This window comes from Fulmarus glacialis, unplaced genomic scaffold, assembly GCF_000690835.1.
Source record: "Fulmarus glacialis isolate BGI_N327 unplaced genomic scaffold, ASM69083v1 scaffold5600, whole genome shotgun sequence".
NCBI lineage: Eukaryota > Metazoa > Chordata > Aves > Procellariiformes > Procellariidae > Fulmarus > Fulmarus glacialis.
The window spans coordinates 70,309-90,115 of NW_009185727.1; the positions used below are offsets into that span (position 1 = coordinate 70,309).

Below are 19,807 nucleotides of genomic sequence, written 5' to 3' on the forward strand. Positions count from 1 at the left end.
CCATAAGGCTGCAAGAGTCAGTGTCATCTTAGATTATGCACTTTACAAGTGCCAGCCATAGAAGAAGACCCACCCACAGGCCCTACACTCTTGGGCAGGAGGTCACTAAACACTAGCAATTGATCTATGGCTCTAGAGACTCCAAGGAGGGGCACCAAAAAACCCAAATAAAATGTGCAGATTTCCTTTTTTTTTGCTATTATACATACTATTTTGCTAAAGAAGAAGATGAATAAAGCATTAATAATGACACTGTCCTGGCAATTCAGTGTTAATCAATGCCAATGATGAATGAAACTAAATTAAGACAACTCTCAAAAACATCCTTAAACTAAACTCCTCTCCATTTCCTCCTGATATAGAAGCAACCTTCCAAAGATTTCTCTTTGTTTGAAGTCATTTTTCTCCAAAGACTTCCCAGCTGGTTAATTGCATTCACACAGGCCTGTCTGACTTAAGAACTTAAGCTAAGTCCTATTTTGCTTATCCTATCAGTCCTTAGCTTCTCCCAAACATCACTGACATAATATATCCAACCCTTGTTCTCCTCACAGGGTTGGGACTTTGTGTCACCCTCTAAACCACTCCTTTTTATGCTGAAGCTGGAGGCCATGTTGCTCATGCCAAGGGTCTGACAGGGGACATCCTTTTGTCACCCAGAGACTTTTTCTGTTGAGTTTGGCATGGGCATTGCCTCAGTCAGACCACAGAACTGGCTCTGCATCTCCGGAAGCCTTTCAAGTTGCAGTCTGACACTTGAACCATACTTTTCAATTCCTTAGATCTCCAGATGCCAAGCACACTCCAATAATTCACACAGAAACTCTGCACAGTGACTGGTGACTGAAATGCAGCCAGCTCTCGAGTGAAGCACAGGCAGTTACAAACCAAAGAGCCATGCCAAATGGTCCAGAGGAGAGGAAGGGATGAAGATTTTTTCCTGAAGAGAAAGCGTATGGCAAATTTATGAAGGGAAATGTCTTATTCCATGAATCAAAAGACGTAACCTTTCTTTGCCAAAACCTGGAGAGCCTAAAAGCTCATAACTCTACATTAGTAGAGCAATTATATTAGCTTTCCTGTATTTAAAAACCAAAGACAAAAGTTTAATGCTTCTGACTTTGCTTTTTAAATAGAAAGTAAGAGTTACACTAGACAAACTCCAATTTAAAATCTCAGCAGGGCTGACAGCTGTGTTGAAGAAGAAAGCTTTTTCACGCTTGTGGGTTGATTTTAATAATGGACATTTTCTTTCCATAGATCCAATATTTATATTCTTTTTGTTATTTGAAAACCTGTCTGGGGACACATAAATCTGCCTGCATCATAATTACACTTGCCTACATTCCATGCCTATAATCAGACTAGGACCTATGGCAGCAGCCGTAGGAAAACTGGACAATCTATTCTGCATGGCTTAGTAGGAGAGACTCTAGTTATTTTTCCAATGGAGAAGAAATTAATTCTGTCAGGGTTTGGCCAGGAGTATTTTTTGGCTTATTTCTGAAAGAAAACTTTCAGAGGACTCCTAAAGTCTGTCTTCCCAAGCTCATGACTCTCCCTCTTCCACTTGCTCCCAATTCCTTCTTCCTTTCTCCAGTCCTTTCTTCACTGGAGCTTGCTTGGAGGGTGCAAGCCAAAGCAGGAGCTGCTCACTGGCAGGGAGTGGATGCAGGTAGCTTGCAGAGCAAAGCAGCGTTGCTGCGGCTCACTGTGCTCGGGAAGGGAAGGAAAGGAAGAAGGATGTAGGTCCTTCCAAGAGAAAGCTTGGGGTTATGCAACTCACAGCTACATTCAAACCCCACAAATAATCCAAGAATTAGGCTTTTTATGGAAACCCACTGGCGGTGTTTTACATTGAATACTGCTGCTTCTTGGGCTACAAATGTCAAAAGCGTATCTGTAGTGATGCACTGCTGCAGGCTGGCCTTGGGAAACCCTTCGTAAAAATCTGTCAGTGAGGCTGGGTAACTTCCCTCCTCTGACGAAGTCATCCGCTCTGGTCACGGCTACGCTCTCTGCACTTTCCCTGGGGCTAAAGTAAACATTACCGAGGAGAAAATGTGCATGACTTACAAATGCACAGCACTTCACCACATGCAGGTATTTGCAAATAATTAAGGACAGGATAGCTTTCTCATAGATAACTGCATGTACACCATGCTCTACCAGTGTGATGACTGTGCCACCCTCCCTACACTTCACAACCAGTTAAGAACAAACTCTTCCACACCACGCTTGCAATAATATTTTTGCTGTAAGCTGTTGCCTGTCACAGGAAGGATGGCTGAGTGGCCAAAGCCCCAAGTGGGGACTGGGGAGTTAGGGCCTCTGGGGTCCCGGGGGGCACCTCCGTGAGCACAGGGACACCCTTTGCAGTTGGGAAGTTGGCCAGCATGAACAATCCTGGCTCTGAGAAACTGCGTCTCTGTCCTCCCCGCTCATTAGCACTCTCTTCCCAGGTATGTGCTGCCAGAAGGATGCTGTGCAGAGCTACCAAACATTTCATTAAAGCACATGATTTCCACCTTGTCAAAACACTGTATGGACTGCCTCTTCCTCACTGTTGCCAGGTGGTAATTGCTAACCAGGAAAACAGGGATTTGCAAAAATGACTGCTCTTCCTAGACGGCACATTACCCGCTCTCAAGAGCCATAATCCCTCTGTTAGCACAAGTCTCTGTTGCCTTCCTTTTGTTTTCTCATTCCTGACTTCTTGTAAATGCTGATTTTGGGTTTTTTTCTCTGTCATTTTGCTGTCAAAATGCTGGAGTATTACTAGGCATCTCATCAAAGGAAGATTTACAGATGTTTGGTCTTCATTATTTTGTTCTAATTTTACACATTTTTCTTAACAGCACAGTAATCAAGGTATTTAAAACCTCCCAAACATGGCTTATAAATTCCTCCTGTTCCAACTTGCAGTCATCTATAGCTGATATCAGCTATATCTCTGCTGCAGTTACAGGACTGCTGCACGCATAACCGTGCCCAAGGTAGCTCCAACATAGCCAGGTGGGAGCAGAAGTCTCCTAGAAAGTACAAGGGTCTGCACCCCCTGTGAGGAGCAGCTACCTGAAACCACAGCCACAGTCCTGCTACATTCATTAGATGCGCCCCGAAGCCCATGCCCTACCATCTTTCCTCTGCCTGTTACTTAATCCAGCTAGATCAATGCCAGCTGGGTACACTTATACAGGTTGTTTAGTACGAATGTAAATAAACACCCTAAATGGAGATATGCAGTCATTTTACGAGGAGGAAGAAGAAATCAGTTCCTTTCATTGTCAATCATTTTCCCAGAGTTTTGTGGCTGACAAACAGGCTGTTTGAGGGAAACTAAACAAGACGTGCTAAATCTCGGCGATACCCCGTTGCAGAGCAGCCCTGCTAATACTGCATGCAAAGGCATTGTGCAGAGACACAGAGGTATGCCCTGAACGTTTGCTGAAGCCCTAAGTATGTGGCAGATAAATGTCTGAAGCAGGAAAAGAATGGAAAGAAGGTTTCAGGTAAAGAAACAAAGTGCAAAGCCACAGTCTGTTCATATTTTCTACCATAGCAACTTGTGCCGGTGGTGATGATGAAACCAGCCAGTGGTGTGATGTGGCTATGGAAGAAATCAGTGGCACGATTCTCTCTGACTCCACCAGGTACTGGATTAGGCTTTGAAAGTAAAAGTTGCCCAGACAAGCAATAGTGGCAGAAACAAAAAGTACTTTTTCATAACTTAGTCACCCAGATCGCTAGCGTATGTATTGATCCCATACCCCTGTGTTAGTCCCTGCGAATGACCCACATAGTAAGGTATCAGTTCCAGCAGCCTCGAAGAAGAGGACCATGTGACAATGAATATTCACAGAAAGTCCCTTTCTTTTGGCTGTCCTACTCTCGTTTAGTAACAGCTTGTTCCCAGAACAGCCCCTGCCTCATGCTGCAGCATTGCTTTCTAGCTTAGGGCATTTAAGGAAAAGTATAGACACCCACAGAGACATCAGCAAAGATCAGTGGCAAATAATCTTCACTGCAAAAAGCATTAAAGATAATGAAAGTATTAATCATTCATAACAAAAATCAACATAAAAATCCACATGTAATGCTGATAACTGGGACCAGGTATGTGGTAAAGCATCCAGTGAAACTAGTTACCCACTTTTTGGCCACCTTTTGTTGTTCTGTGTGCTTGCAGAGCTAGTTATGGAAGTTGCATTCACTTAGAATTTAATTCTCTAGAAGAGGCTGTTTCTCTTACTGTTTGTACAGTATCTACCACTGTCAGGCCCTGATGTCAATAACTGATAATAGCTGCAATCTATGTGATAAGCTTAGGACAAAAATGCTCCCAAATTTCAAGCACACCCTCCTCTTGGGTAGGGTTCACATTCTCGGAGGGGCTCGTGCTGAGCCTCGCAGGCGTTCTGAGCACCTGCAGCTCCTGCGGGTGCAGCAGGGCCAAATCCTGCCAACGGCTCACAGAAGCAGCTTCTGCTGCTGCCTCTAGCCCACAGCCAAGCAGAGCACCGAGCGCTGCTCTGCCTCGTTGCTTTCCGTGTGTCCTTTAGGACCTGAATTGCACATGTGCTGTAATAGATCCAAGAGGTTTCCTTTGAGCTTGTGGTCCTGAACAAGCATAAATTGATGTATTTATTGTATATTATTTATATAATTCTATTGTATTATGTGAAAAAGCATCAGCCTTACATATTTGTGCTGTATCACCCAATCAATAAGTTAGAAGAAATAGGGCCAAATCCTGAGAGGGTTAAGCCAGTCAAGCTACATCAGCGAACACCGTCTGAAAGCGTAGACATTGTTTGGCATATATCTTAAACTGTCAGGAGGAGCAGCCAGTGAGCAATGCAGTACTTGACCTGTCAGCATGATACAGATCATTTACATAGCTTTTTACAAACATTAACAGATTAATCCTCACCCTGGGACACACAAGCAAGGTTCAGTAGCCCTGATGAACAGATCTGGAAGCTGACTCACACAGTGGTTGTAACCTGATTTCCAGGAGAACCCAGCATTTTTGCGTCTTATAAAAGCACAGGAGGGGATGGAATTTCATACGACCAGACCAGGAGACAGAGAAGTGTGAAGAAGATAGCAGCTTTGGCCCAGCCATTTGTGCCTGTGGGGAACTGAGGCTATAGGGACTTTCTTAAGTGGGGATTTCCTGGCTCCAATTCACACCAGCTGTAACACCTCAAGTAGGATGGTAGCTCTCACCCCAGCACAGAGGACACAGGCGAGTTCATGTGCAAAGCACTGCATTTCACACCCAAAGTGTAAAGCAAATCAAGTAGCTGAAGTGGAAAAGTCCTACCTGGTTGCAATTTCCTTACCAAACAGCTATCCAAAGCATCTCAACTCATTGCATTTCAGTGGGATCTATTTCTAAAAGCAGTAGCAGTCATCATATTCTAACACATGGGTGAAGGTTGAGTCCTGCGTGCAAGGCTTGGGCTTTGCATTGAGGAGCGGTAAGGACCTGTGATGGATATGGCCCACAAGATCGTACTGACAGAGCTCATAGACCAAGAGAAAGTGAGACATGGCCATGGCCCATGAGGCCATGCTGGCTCTTCTGTTTAATCGCCTGGGAGACATCATTTATGCACACGTCATTTGTGCAGCTGAGGGGTCTGTTCTTAGCAGTATCACCAAGGGCTGAGGAGCTGTCCATAAGCCACAGTGGACTGGGAGATCAGGTCCCTGGAGAGGCAGGACAAGGAGTGACCCCACAGCTGTGTCTCTTTGCAGCAGCGGCATGCATGTATGCACTGAGGGGGTGAGAGGCTCAGTTCATACATGCATGCAATGGACGGACGTACCCAGATACGCTGTCATGGGGGTTAGTGATGTGTGTCCACATGGTCCGGGATAGACAAAAAAAGGGTCAAGGGAAGATGCATCTGTACAGGCATCTGCTAGAGATGTGTGGGCAAGGAGGACATGCCACCGGATTCTTAAGATATATAGTAATTCATGTGTTGTAACTTGGTAAAAATGTTTGGGATTTATCCCTAAAGAACCGATGTCAGGAAGGTCTCTGTTTTATGAAGGAAACTGCTTGTTGATCCTGTCTGTTTGCATCATATTCACACTGTACTACTCCCGTGCTTAACCTGCAGGGATCCAGAAAGGTTTCTCTCTTCACGCGTGACTTGATTTCTGCAGGGAGATGCTGCACCTCCATGTGAGGCTCCAGAGAAGGGCCCTGGATAGGAACAGGTTGTGAGGTAGGGAGCACTAGTGTTTCTGATGTTAAAATCCCCATGATGCCCATTTGGTTGCCTTCTTCATGTACTCATAAATCTACTGAAAGCCAGATGAGAGATCACAAATGAATTTGGAGACAGATTCAGCAAAACTATTGTAGGATTCTTTCTGTAACATTAGGCATGGTCTACTAACTTTTTTTTTTCTTTTTTCAAAGGAATATAAGGCTTTAATGATGCTTTTGATCTATCTCCTTTTGTGAAACATTGCAGATGTGACTTGTGGTCTTTTACTAGCTTACTAAAATTCAGTGAGGCGACTGGAGTTATTTTGTGGTGAGCATGAATGGATGGAGCAGATGCTTTGTGGGCCCTTCTGCATTAAACATCCATTGCATGGTTTCCAGGGTGGGGACAACGACTAGACCCAAAGAAACCAGTGATCCCTTACAATTCCATTAGAAAGCACATGAACAGATACAGAATTTTAGGGATAACAATTAGGAGCAGAAGTAACAGACCAATCCTTCCCCAATCAGCTCTGATGTGCTCGTGATATTAAAACCATATTACAAGGTACATCACATTGCACACTCAGGATGTTCCCAGTGACATGACACATTGAAACACTCTGAGCATTACACGAAGTCATGTCAAAGATGCTGTTCCCTTTATTCTGAGTTAACAATATCCCGGAGTGGCTCCAAAGGAGCAGGTACCATGTAGATTGTCACACATTTCCATAGCAGTGTTTTGAGAACGCATCCAGCTGTGCCAAGCTCCAGAGCATTTTGATGCAACGTAAAACATTTGCTATGGAACGAAAACACAAAAACCCAAACAAATGGATATGACATCAGTGAAACGGATGAATTCCTAAGGAAAGCTTTGTTTTCTAGCTTTGATTAATACAGATAGAGAACAAATACTATGTTCAGCAGCACAGAAACAATACTATCCTAAGGGCTATTGTGGTCATCCATTAAGAGCCACTTTCAAGAATGCTTTAAAAGCCCTTCCAAAATCCTACCTTCTCCTGCTAAGTATTTTGTACTGCTTCTATATTCAGTGAAAAGTTACATTTGCTGTGAATACCTGAACAAAAACCTTTCAATAAAGTAAAAAAGAAATTCCAGCAAGGTCACAGGTCTTAATAAACAGTCTTGCCATCTGCTTTCTCATCCAAAAAGTTAAATGGTTTTGTTTTCAAGCATCAGACTTGCCTTCCTTAAAGGAAAGTTTCTGGTACTCTTAACATAGTTCAGTAACACCTCACTTTACAGACAGTATTACTAGGTTTTGGGATGTGTCAAAGTCAAGTCCTAATTTTTCTCATCAAATATATCACAGTTTCACATGGACGAGAAAGTGATGCTTTTCAATATCTAAAGACATATGCATAAAATGGTAAGTCCCAAATTTTCAGAAGTCAGAAGTTAAGAATATGCACTGCGTTAATATCCTCATTAAATGGGTAACAAACTATTAAGGCATGATTTATATTCACAAGCACCATATTGTTTTCTACTCACACCACTCTTCTGTCTAGCTTGATTGAAAACTGGAACAGGCACTCTTCCACTCTCTTTTCTCATAAAGAGATGTACCAGACATCCTTTACCCTTTTTGCAATCTCTTATTTCATCAAAGCTTACTGATCTCTTTGGCTCATCAACTTTTCTCCAGTCTTTTATTTCTGAGGCTTTTACCATGAATGAAATTCTTTATTTATGTTCATGGACTTCAGTGGTTCTCCAATGTTTCTTAGCCGACTAAAACCCACCTTACCTGTGAAAGTTCAATAATTACCCTACTATAATCATTAGATTTACTTTCCTGATCTATTAATGTTGTAGAAAATACACAAATATTATAAAGCCCATGCTCAGATCCTCAAAGGTATTTGGATCCCTTAGCGCCCGGTTTAAAAAAGAACTAGCGGCCATATGATATGTTAAGTTCTTAAACACCAGCATGTGTTTGAACTTAAACACTTTTACGTATTCTAATATCCAAGGTTCCATGGAAAAATTGCCAGCTTAACTGGAAAAGCCTTTCAGAATATCTTTTATGATATTTACAGATAACATTAGGTCTAGTTTAGGACAGAGGGCTGAGTTAGGCTGGGGATGACCCTGTGCACAATCACTGCTCATGAAAATAGAGTGCAGGTGATCCTCCTGGCTGCCCTGAGCTGTGTGCATTGGAGAACAGTATTTTGAAGGAAGTTATGCAATTGCCTTTATAATGGAGTATGAATCGACTAAGACATTCCTTTCTAACCCTTTTCCATTGTAAGCCGGTAAAAAGTTCATGTCAGAAAAAGTAAAAGAGTGTACTTGATGCAGTAGGGTGCATTTTAAGTTCTCTTCTTAACATTTCTCAGGAATAAAACAGAAGTGAGATGAGGTTTCCAGTGGAAGTACTGCTTTTAATCAGACTTCCATACTGTTCTACATTAATATGTCATTGGGTAATTGGGTAAGTACGGTACCTGTCAGTATCCAGAGGTGTGCCACACCTGGAGCTGTATAAGTAAACCAGAGTGAGGCAGATACCCCTTAAGCTTCTGGGATATTCTGCTACAGAACTCATTCCAAAACTCTGGCACATTTGCAAAAAGCTTTTTTTCCTTCTCGACATGTACAAAATTTTGTGTTTGTATTAAGATGCCAAGGCAGATTTTTTTCCCCAACTTCAGATGTAATTTTAGCAGCTAAGTACTTTTTGTACAAACTGTATTTTCCTTTTTCATGAGGAGGATAAAAAGCTGAAAGATTACCTTGGACAGAGGAGGCACACCGGGGTTAATAAGAATCGCTGTTAGGTACCATATTCTCTGTGTCATCTTTTTGCACACAAGTGCTGGATTCATAATGATCTGTGTGAATTCTAGATAGCAAATCATCAGTCTTTTTAAGTTTTAACTGGATTTTTTTTCTGTGTTGAAAATTGATTCATTTACCAAGAGCCCTGAAAACCATTACTTACCCCCACAGCTATCCCTAAACCCTGACGGCATAAACAGATACACATGTACATCCCCAGAACTTGTATGGCATGTTTAGGATATTTCTATTTAGTAATTTTCTGTTTAATCTTTACTTCCCCTGTGTAGTAAAGCAGTTCAATAATTAATGCTTACATTCAAACAGAATGGCTCAGGAGAGAAAAAAGAATTTTTAGGACAACTGTGTCGACTGGGAAGGAAGTACGCATCAATAATTCCCTTTCACATTTCATACTTCAACTAGTATTAACTTAAAAGTCCAAATGCAAGTCATTAAGCAAAAAAATGGACAAAATTAAGAGCAACCTTGCAGGGACAGGGATGAACTGAGAATAAGGACATTTGGATTCAATTCCGAACTCTTCCCTTGCAAGTATAGCTTTGGGCAGTTTCTTTGTTCCTCAGTTCCTTATCTTTTTAATAAGGATACTAATACTCGTTAATTCTACTCCCTGCCTGCATGACTTTTGAAGGCCTCTTGAAGGTTTCTGTAGTAGAAACTACTTCTGGTATCTGTAAAACTCTCAGCAAAATGGAAGCCTGCCTTTTGTTGAAGACACAAGAAGAATTAAAGGAGGGAATCGCAATCAGAGCTTACATCTACCATAGACCTGGTAATAACTGCTGTTCAGTATCAGTAATATGGGGCTATACAACATGCCGTGCTAAAGGTGGCCCTTCAGAGAGCTTCTAATTAAAGAGCTGACCTGTGAGAGCCAATAAATATTGGGACAGCTGTAACAGATCTAGTTAAAAAATATATAACAAAACATTTCCCTGTCCAAAAAAAAAAAAAAAATTATTTTAAAAGTGTTGCAAATTTTCACTGAGAAAAGAAGATAAACAGATTTCAGCACAGTTTCTTGTAACAAATGAAAGTCTGATTGAAAATGTTAAATTGAAATGTTGTGTCATTTTGAAATCAGTATTTCCATACGTATCGATTTTTAGAGCTTTTAATTTTTTTAAAAATATTATGCCTTTTCAATTTTTTATCCTGGTTTATGAAAAACAGAGATGCTGATCTACTGAAATTTCTTGTCAGATAAATATTCTTTCTGTGGCTATTTATGTTTAAACAACAAAAGTTTAAGACTCATTTGGTTTTGTTTAGGGTTTTTTTGCGGTCCTTTCAAAAATCAGGTTTTTGCTGGATCTTGAATCAAGACAGCTCAAGGCATTCCAAGTACAGGAACTGCTTACATGTTATATTATTAAAATACATTTTTCTTGACTAGAAATAGTTGCTGCAAGTGTGGAAAGTATTTCCACTGTTCATTATAACTTCCCTGATAATGCAGATGGTTCAAGCTCTAATTCGCATAGTTTATCTAAAGAAACAGTTCAATGGACTGAAATGAAATACATGTGTTTTCAGCATCAGACCTTTATTGAATAGTATCTTAAAAGAAAAGGAAATTACTAATTTTACTTGCTTTAGAATTGACAGAGAAAGCCAAATACAGCTGTTGTGCAAATGTTTAAAGTAAATGATTAAAAATGTCACTAAAGAAAGAGTTCTAAGTCACAGTAAATCCTTGACAGAAATGTCTGCTAAAGACAACGAACATCCTGTATTGTGCAAAACCTTCTCTCTCAAAATCACACACTCTTTAGAAAATAACGCACTATTCTTGCTACATATATGTTGCTATTATAGGGATAAAAGAAACAAACAAACCTATTGCTGCATTAGTGTACTGGATACATTTTAAAGGTTGCTATGCTTGCTTTTTCTAATATTTTTCTTTCTTTCATAATGCATAACCTAGCACAAAAGAAAAAAAAATTCCTGTGTACTGTATTCTCAAAAGGAACTGTTCTTTACAAATCACAATGAAGGAAATATTACTTGTTATGCAATATATATTCTAATAATATAGACATTTAGAAGCATGCAAAATTGCACAGGCAAAGAAAATCCAGATGATTTTATACTTCCTATTTCAATATATATATATTCTGTAGGAAGTTTACTATAATTATGACTTCATATTGTGTTTCTCTACCCTGAAGATAAATATGTTCCTGGATCAAGTAAAGAGCTAAACATCATGTATTAACTAAAAAGTGAATATCTTTAATGTAGCAGAAAGCTTGGTAAGTATCCTTGAACCTAATAATCGTGAGTACTTTTATCAGATAAGTGATATTTTAAAGGAATTCTTTTTTTTTTTTTTTTTTTTTTGATGAGTTGCTGGAAGAATTGACAATAACTAGTAGCAATGTTAATACTGTCACAAAAATAAATAAGGCAATGAATGATTCCAATAAGAATACACTTCTTTCAGATTTGGAGACCACTAATAAAAGTAAACTTTTGCATACTCTGATAATTCTTCACTAACAATGTATCTGCACAGTTGCATGATCTTTAAGAATGTAATTAACCTATTTTTCTTGTCCTAATTGCAAGGCAAAAGGATTCACATAGGTAAATGGAAAAATTATTTTGTTTAGAAGGGAAATACAAATTATGCCCGAAACCTAATAAATCTGTTGCCAAGACAATCAAAGAGCCTGGTCTTAAAAAAGCCTTTCATAATTTATTCACATGAGTAGTTCTTACTCATATGAGTTGTCCCATTGATTGAAATAGAACTGCTGATGTGAGGAGAGATTTTCAGTCGGAAACTTGAATTTAGGATGCAGTCCTTGTTCACATAAAGAGCTGAGGGGACTACTTCCACAAGTCGGAGCTTCTTTCAACAGTGAAGATTAGAAGATGACTTTTATGGGTTGTGTTGTCCTTCCTCAGTTTTCCTTATTGGTTCTTATCCTCGTCATACATTTTAGATGGTAAAACGCACAAAAAATCTACTTCAATGCACATGTATGCATATTGTGAGCCTTTACTCCGAAAATCAAGGCTGGTTCCTCTGAACCCTACTTAAAAATTGTCACACTACAGGAATGTGTTTGTATCGTCTCTGTTTCCTCTTACTGCAGTGATTTGAAAAAGCTGCATTACCATTCTCTCTCTAAAGACTGTCTTATGGAGTCCTTCTTCATACAAGGAGGAGGTGTATTGGGAACTGCCACAAAATTCCATCTTTTGAATAGGATTTAAGCTCTGATTCTTGTTCATGAGTCCTGGTATGGCCTGGCCTGGCCTTTTTGCTTTGGCTGTTTGCATCCCTCTCACCCTCAAAACCTGCTGTCAGGAACTCGTCACCTCTGTACCCAGCTGGACAGCCTGTGACGACCGCCACAGAAACCCGCTCCCTGTCCGTTTCTAACCCCATCAAAAGCAGTGGATTTGCGAGGGATTACCCTCAGAGTGGGGGCAGGCCCTTACCACAGTTTGATCCTCAAGAGGCACTCAACTTTCCCTCTTCCAAACTCAGTGATCAACCAGAATGCATAAGAAAATATATATATATATCACATCACCACTCTTTCATCTTTTAGTTCTACCCTTATTTCTGAAACAGAGATCCAACTAAACCAGGCTTTCTGGAAAACCAACCTGTTCTTCCATCTCAGTACACTCACTATATAATTCCTGATCTGCTTGGCAATTTCCTGATAATGACCCTAAATTTTGGTAAGTCGGGTAGTTAGTTAATAACATCACCTTGCACTACCCTAGCACCTTTCATCCAGGAAGATGAAAGCACATTACAGCTGTTAATGAAAAATATCTTGCAACACCAACTGAAGCCATTTATTATAATTCCCAACATCCCGCTAATACATGACAAAAATTACTTGATATGAGAACATCTTGTACTTGGTTTGCTTATTTTATGACTTGGGTCATCAAGAGTAACATTGTCATAATTCACAATGGTCATTTTTTGGCTTTCTGATGTGTGTAAAAGGATATGCCTCCCACTGTATCTAAAACACAGCATCCAAGTCTGCATTTGATATTTGTTTCCCATGGGAAGCAAAATAAAGTAAATCTTTTGTACCTGCAGATCTTGCAGACATTCAAAACCCTTCCGTAGCTTTTATTTACTCAGATAATACTTATTCAGAACTATTCTTACGTTGATACAGGATTTCTTTTACCTTCTATTTTTGCCTTCTAGTGGTCAGTGCACGACTGAGGTGCACGGAAGGTATAGCACCATGACCCCAGAGAGACAGACAGCGAGAGAAAGAGGAGCAGGAGGAGGGGAAGGAATGGAGAGAAAAAGAGAGAGAAATATCAAAGCAAATTCTAAACATCCTCTTTAGCATGGAAATATGTGCAACACAGCTACTGATGTTCCAGTCCAAGTGCAAATGACAGCACAGGTGTGCACAAACACACACACGCACATACACACTGTCACAAAGCAAGGGAGAAAGGCAGAAATGATCTTACAAAGCTGCTGCAGTAATCAGGACACTTGCTCCTGGAAACAACCATACAAACAAACGTTCTTTTGTTAGCTTTCTACATTTTTTCAATTTTCATTTGATTATTGTGATTATTTTCACCTCTCACCATAACAGAAATATGGTTATTATTAAAAGGAAGGAAAAAGGCCTTACCATGCAGTGCATCAGGAAGAGATGGGAAGCACAGAGCATGCTGCAGAGATTAAGCTCAGCATGGCATTCAGATATCCTTTCGAATTGAAGAAAATTGTCCAACCCATTCTTCCTAACAAAGCGGACAAGTTTTCTCTAGGCTTGAATTTTTCACCAGAAGTCAGATCCTTATAGTGCATTATATTTTCTTCTTCAGGAGATATATTTCCTCCAGTTAAGTTTCAGCTCTGCAATGCCATTTCCAATCAGCTCTAAGAAGTTCTTCATTCCCAGATTCGTGGTGTCATCAGAGGGACTCCAAAGAAAATCAAAGAAAAAAAGAAAAAAAGAAAATAATACCTTACCGAAACCCTGAAATTACTATGCAGAAAAGGAGAAGGAAAAAAACCAACAACCCCTCATTTATTCTATTATCTATGTGTTTCACAACAATCAGTACTATCTCTTTTGTCTCATATATGCAGTGCTGATTACCTGTCATAAAGGAAGAGGCAAAAACTTTCCCAATTCACACATGATGCATTTTCATTACTGCTGCTCAACTGTGCACTACCAAACAACCCTTCTCATCCTGAGGAATCTTCAAAACCATCTGACAAAAAACATCAGCTGTCCCTTTCCCTTCCCAAAGAACACGAATATTAGCATTTCTAGAAAAGTGTTGGAGAAAGCTTGACAAATAACCCAAAAATACAAATTAGATCTAAAAGCAAAACCCTCAAAGCAGGAGCATTCTTGAGCAAGGAGATACCTTGCCTGAAGGATTTGGGGACGCACACACTAAGACATCGTAGGGAAGGAGAAAGGGATAAAGAACAGTGGCTAACGGGGGGTTTGGAGAGGATGGGGTAGGACCGACTGGGTGTCAGGCGGGAGTGGGATCCTGAGTCACCCTCAGCCTCCTGCCTTCTCGCTGACAGCAGCTCGGGCTTCCCCTGCACTTTCTGCAAAGCATATTAATTGATTCTGGTTGCTGAGCAACTAACTCTGGGGAGCCACATCGACGGCTCCGGCTCCGGCTTCAGCAACAGCAGCAGGGAGAGGGGATGGTCTCCCCGCCTCCCTCCTCCTCCCGAGGCTTGCTCACCCTCCCCAGATGCCCTGCAGGGGAGCTTTGCAAGGAAAAGGAAGAAGCCCCCTCTAGTGCAGCAGGGAGAGGAGGTGGGTTGCTCCCCCCACCCTGCGCGGCACTGGCAGGACTCAGGCGAGCAGCCCTGCTTCACGCTGACAGCGCTGCTGCAGCCCCAAAGGGCATCCTCCACCCCACCGCCGCCCCGCGAGGGGTGCCTGGGCCAGGGGGGCTGGCTCAGCCGTGGGAAACCCACCCAGGACAGGTAGGCGAACCAGGTGCAGTTCCCTTCTGAAAAGTGAAGCTGGGTTAACCCTCTGGTTCTCCAGGCACACTGCAAAGATGTCATTAAAATGACAATGGCATGGTTATGCCAACTCATGGGTTCAAAAGTGAGTTTCCAGTTGAAGCTGTGGCCACTTAAGCTCTGTCCCTGCAATAACGGGGTAAATGTATTACTCATTTCTGACCTCTTTATCACATCGCATTTCAGACAGAGCAGACACTTCTCTGGATGAAAGGGCACACAGTAAACCAAAGCCACCATCCAGAGGAACTGCCTGGATGTCTTTGTCGGAGACTGCAAAACGGAGCTCTCTGACATAGCCTTGTCATTGTTTTAACCAATGTTGTGTTTAAGTTCCTCGTAGGAGAGGAGCAGCAATGAGGCCATTTAGTTCCGGCTCATAAAAGAAGTGGGATAACCTTATAACTGGAGCTGGCTCCAAGGGGCTCCTCCTAGAGCGCCTCGACCGATGGCCCCATGGGAATGACGTGGAGGATTTCTGCAAGGTTGATGACAAGTGGATGGACCCTGAATAGGGCCTGACCACTGCAATCTGTGGCAGGGCTTCCACTGACTTCTGTGACTCTAGAGCCTGAAAAAAATCTCCAAAACAACACAGTGTCTGAAACAAGATATTTCTCTTGTGCTCTCGTTTTGGATAAATCCTTAGTCAGATCATGGCATTTGTTCAGCACTGACTAAGCTGTCTTTCCGTTGGACAGGTAAAATGCAAGAAATGAAAAGACCTCAAGATTTCTCTCCGTGTGACCGGGCAGTAAGTGCAATATCAGATCTTGGCCAAACTGCTCACGCGTGATTACTGTCAAAGACCTGAGCTAGATCAGCTCTTTATTTCTGTTATAGTGATAGGACAAGTTAAAGGGCAAGGCCCTGAGAACTGCCTTAACTTGCAGTCACATAAATAAACAGAATTATCTAATTCTCCCCTTGAAAAACTCCAACCTATAGCTTGCATGTGCTATCTAAATGGCAAACACAGGGTCTTTGTGAAAAGGGGAAAGGTTATCTTAAGCAAAAGAGTAACTTTTCTGACAGTAGCTTAGCCCCACCACACTCTGCTTTCATGGTTTATAAACAAAGATCTACAGTTTAGCCTCATTTTCTTAGCAAAGCAAGATGCTTCATATATTCAAAGCTCAGGCAGGACCATTAGATCAGGTTAGCAGAGCTGCTATATGAAACAGATAGCAGAACGTCGTCAGTTCATCCAATATGAGCATGTACTGGGTATTCCTAATCCCCCAAGTACAGCATACAGAGAAATATGGGAACTTCAGTTTTGATTTAGTAAATGAAAGTCATTTAGCCTCCTATCAGCAACAGAATACAGCAGGATATTTCTAAGGAAGAGATCCTGTAGTTCACCTACTCCATGAAAATGTGTCTCCTGAGGTCTTCTAATATACTAAACATAGGTTAAACACACTAAAACACACTAAAACCACATGTAATAAACATAGACTCTTCTTGATTTACATGGTCACTGATTTATGTAATTAATTTGGTATCACTGATTCTCCCTTTCTCTCCTGACTCCCTGGACATTTCTTTTGACTCTCTCTCATAGTACCTTATCTTTGTTCCTGGATAGGAATAAATCCAACAAGGTTTTCTCTAGCAGTGGTTGATGCAAACAGTGTATTTTGCTGTGTGTCACTGCTCATACATGACATTGCTTCCTTTAGCCCACAAGGTTACTTGCTTGCAACAAAGTGCTGAAGAATGACAAAAAACAGGTTTGAAAGGGAGCTAACCCACCCTGCCTCACAGCAGGATCAATCACACACGTGCTAGTCCTGGGAAATGGCTTTCTAACCAGTGCTTACAAGTCTCCTTTCTGGAGACTCCATGCTTTTAAAAGCCAATTTATTCCTGTGCCTCACTACTGTAACTACAAAAAAGGTATTTCTAAGCTCCATTGCTGCGAAGTTAAACACACTATTTCTTGTCCTATTCACAATGATCAAGGAAAAGATTGTTGCAGCTACCTTTCATGTATATAAAATTTATTATATCTCTTCTCAGTCTCTTCCCTTTCTAGATTAAAAACTTATCACAGCCTTTACTCTTAATTTTTAGGGAATGATTTATCACACACTGACCTCTGGATCATAAAAGTACAGAAAACTGAGTGTGAAATTACATCTATATAAGGATGCACATTAATGCATGCAAAAGTAAAAGGTACCAAAGAGACAGTGTCTGGCTTAGGAAGTGAGTCACATAACATAGGAACAGGGCAACAAGGGGGGACTGCTTCATCTAGCTGTGATAATAAGGTTAAATACTGTATCAATATTCCTTTTTTCTTTTCTGAATGAAATGGGGAGACAGAAAGAATGAGATTAAATACAGCTAGGTTGTGTGTGTCTGTCAATGAGTCCTTCCAACCTGTGGAAGAAGGTGGTTCAATTTAAGGGCATAAGGGAAAAAAGTCTACTTTTTCCTTTGAATTTGTATAACGATTTATGAAATACTAAAGAGAAGAGGGATGCTAGCACAAGATCTCAGGTAGATAGTACATAAAAATATAGAAATAGATAAAGATTAGGGGGGAGTAAGTGCTTGGGAGTGATGAAAGGCTGGAAAACGTATGAACATTTAGACTAAGGGAATAAAGACAGGTGGAGAGATTTCCCAAATTCTTACAAAGAAATTATTAAGTCTACATGAACATATTTCACCATACACATAATAAAGAAAGATTTATTTCAACATAAGCTGTAGTTGTTTTATCTTTTCCACTTTTATCCCTTTACATTCGTGCCAGCGCCTTTTCTTATCTTCAACAGTACAATCTTTAAAAAGTATGACAACAAATTATTAATATTTTAATGTGCCTTGTTTTGTACTTTATTTTTACAAGGAGGAATGCCAAACGGTGTTGAAGCTCTCTGTATTGGAGCAAATATCATAAAAAGTGCTAGGGAATGGCAAAGCAATAAAATAAGACAGCCATAGAAAGCAAGCAAGTAAACAACTGGTGATTTCAAAGTGAAAGCAAACTGTTTGGCGTGTGAAAAGGAGCCATCAGATTATTAAAAGGAATTGTAGGAGAGGCAGGTTTGGAGATGTCAATATTTGTGCAATTTTATTATTTTTTTTTAGAAAATGCAAAGCTGCTTAGATAAAATTCAGTCTCTTACAGAAAGCAAGTGCAGCATCTCTCTTTCACTTACACAAGGCTTGAATTTAATTTCATACAAATGCTTTTTATTACCCATTGAAAAGGCTGACTAATGCACATGTTCTGTTTCTATTCCATTTTCTATTTATCTTTTCTTTTCCCACCTTTCTATCCTTTCAATAGTATTTTCTCTTCCCACCTTTCTATCCTTTCAATAGTAGCATTATCCTGTTTGAGAAAATGAGCGTCCTGTGAGCCTAAGGACCAGAGCAAGCTAGGACCCAGTCAGCCCTCATCCCCCGGGGGAACGATACAACTGATGTCCCACCAAAACCATGCCGGTTACTGAAGCCGAATCAGACTGGCAGCATCCTTCCATGTTCAAGCCCTGTGGCCAGATAGGGCCCATACTGCAAGACCTTGGGCATCAAAATAATGGGGAGATGCAACAAGCCATGGCAACTGCTTGGGTAGAAGCCCATTTCAGATCTTAGACTGGCTCCTCTGTGTTGCTGAGACCTGATAACAAGAGAATGTCCCCAGGAAGACAAATGGGAAGAAAAAAGACCCTTCTGTCAATACGTTCTAGTCCAGGGTGTAGGAAAGGACCAAGTGGAAGGATGACATTTGAAGAAGGCAAGTGAGGGCTGCAGCGAAGTGGTGGCCCAGGCTAGGGAAACAGTGCCTTTGCCTGCCCGGGCGTGGATGCCTGTGCTGCAGGGAGGGAGGGCAGTGAGGGCGGATGGGCTCCTTACTGTGCTGGGCAATTTCTGTCCCCTACCTAGCCTGAAGCAGAGCAGAGGCCCCTGAGGACTTGGGAGGTGTGGGCACAAACTGTCAGGCTTTAAGAAGTTGAAGGAGAAAAATCTCTCAGGAATCTCCCTGCAAGTGTCAGGAGCAGGGAAGACAAGGGAGCTGGAAGCAGAGGTGTGCCAGCATTGCTCCTTGGGTGCTCAGACCCAAGCCACTGTCACCAGGAGATGCCTTCCCACAGGGCAGCGCAGAGGGCCACCCATGCAGGCTCTGAACTGAGTGACAGGGGAAACCTCCTCCCCAGTTCACCCAGCTGCCTGCCACAGTATCGCCTGGCCACTAGAAGCAACGAAATAGCTTGTTTACCAAAACATTGGCCTTCATCCCAATCATAGTTTAATACTTGATAGAGACCATCACTTTATTCCTTGCAAGGTGCACCTTTTCAGGTAGCTGCCATTTGAGAACTGAATTAAATTTTTAAAAGCAGTATTGTATGTAAAGGGTACAGTAATTTTAAATACAAAGATATGCACAGATCATGGAAATTATTTAAAGTATGAAATAAAAGGTATAATTCAATTATGAACCAAATTTTAATCAAAAACCTGTGAAAATAATTTGCAAAGAAGTTTTCTGGATATGTTTCTCATTTTGATCTTTCAATATCCTGTGTCTCAATTACTATTCAGTCTATTGCAGCACAAGCAACTGAATCGATTTCTTGCCTTTTTAGTTTAAATGCCGTAATACATGCATGAGAGTCTGAGCTTCAGTGAGTGCATTTCCAGATCATCATCAGCAATTAACTAGAAAATCTAACCATAAGAAA

General features: G+C 41.1%; 1 long non-coding RNA gene across 1 annotated transcript in view; it reads right to left on the bottom strand.

The window, feature by feature from the left end:
* The window catches only part of LOC104075722, a 28,747-nt gene extending 14,729 nt beyond the window's left edge, over window positions 1–14,018 (bottom strand). Inside the window, exon 1 of the long non-coding RNA XR_683507.1 lies at window positions 13,720–14,018. This is a non-coding gene — a long non-coding RNA (uncharacterized LOC104075722). The remainder of the gene's footprint in view (window positions 1–13,719) is intronic.
* Between the last annotated feature and the right edge of the window lie 5,789 nt (window positions 14,019–19,807).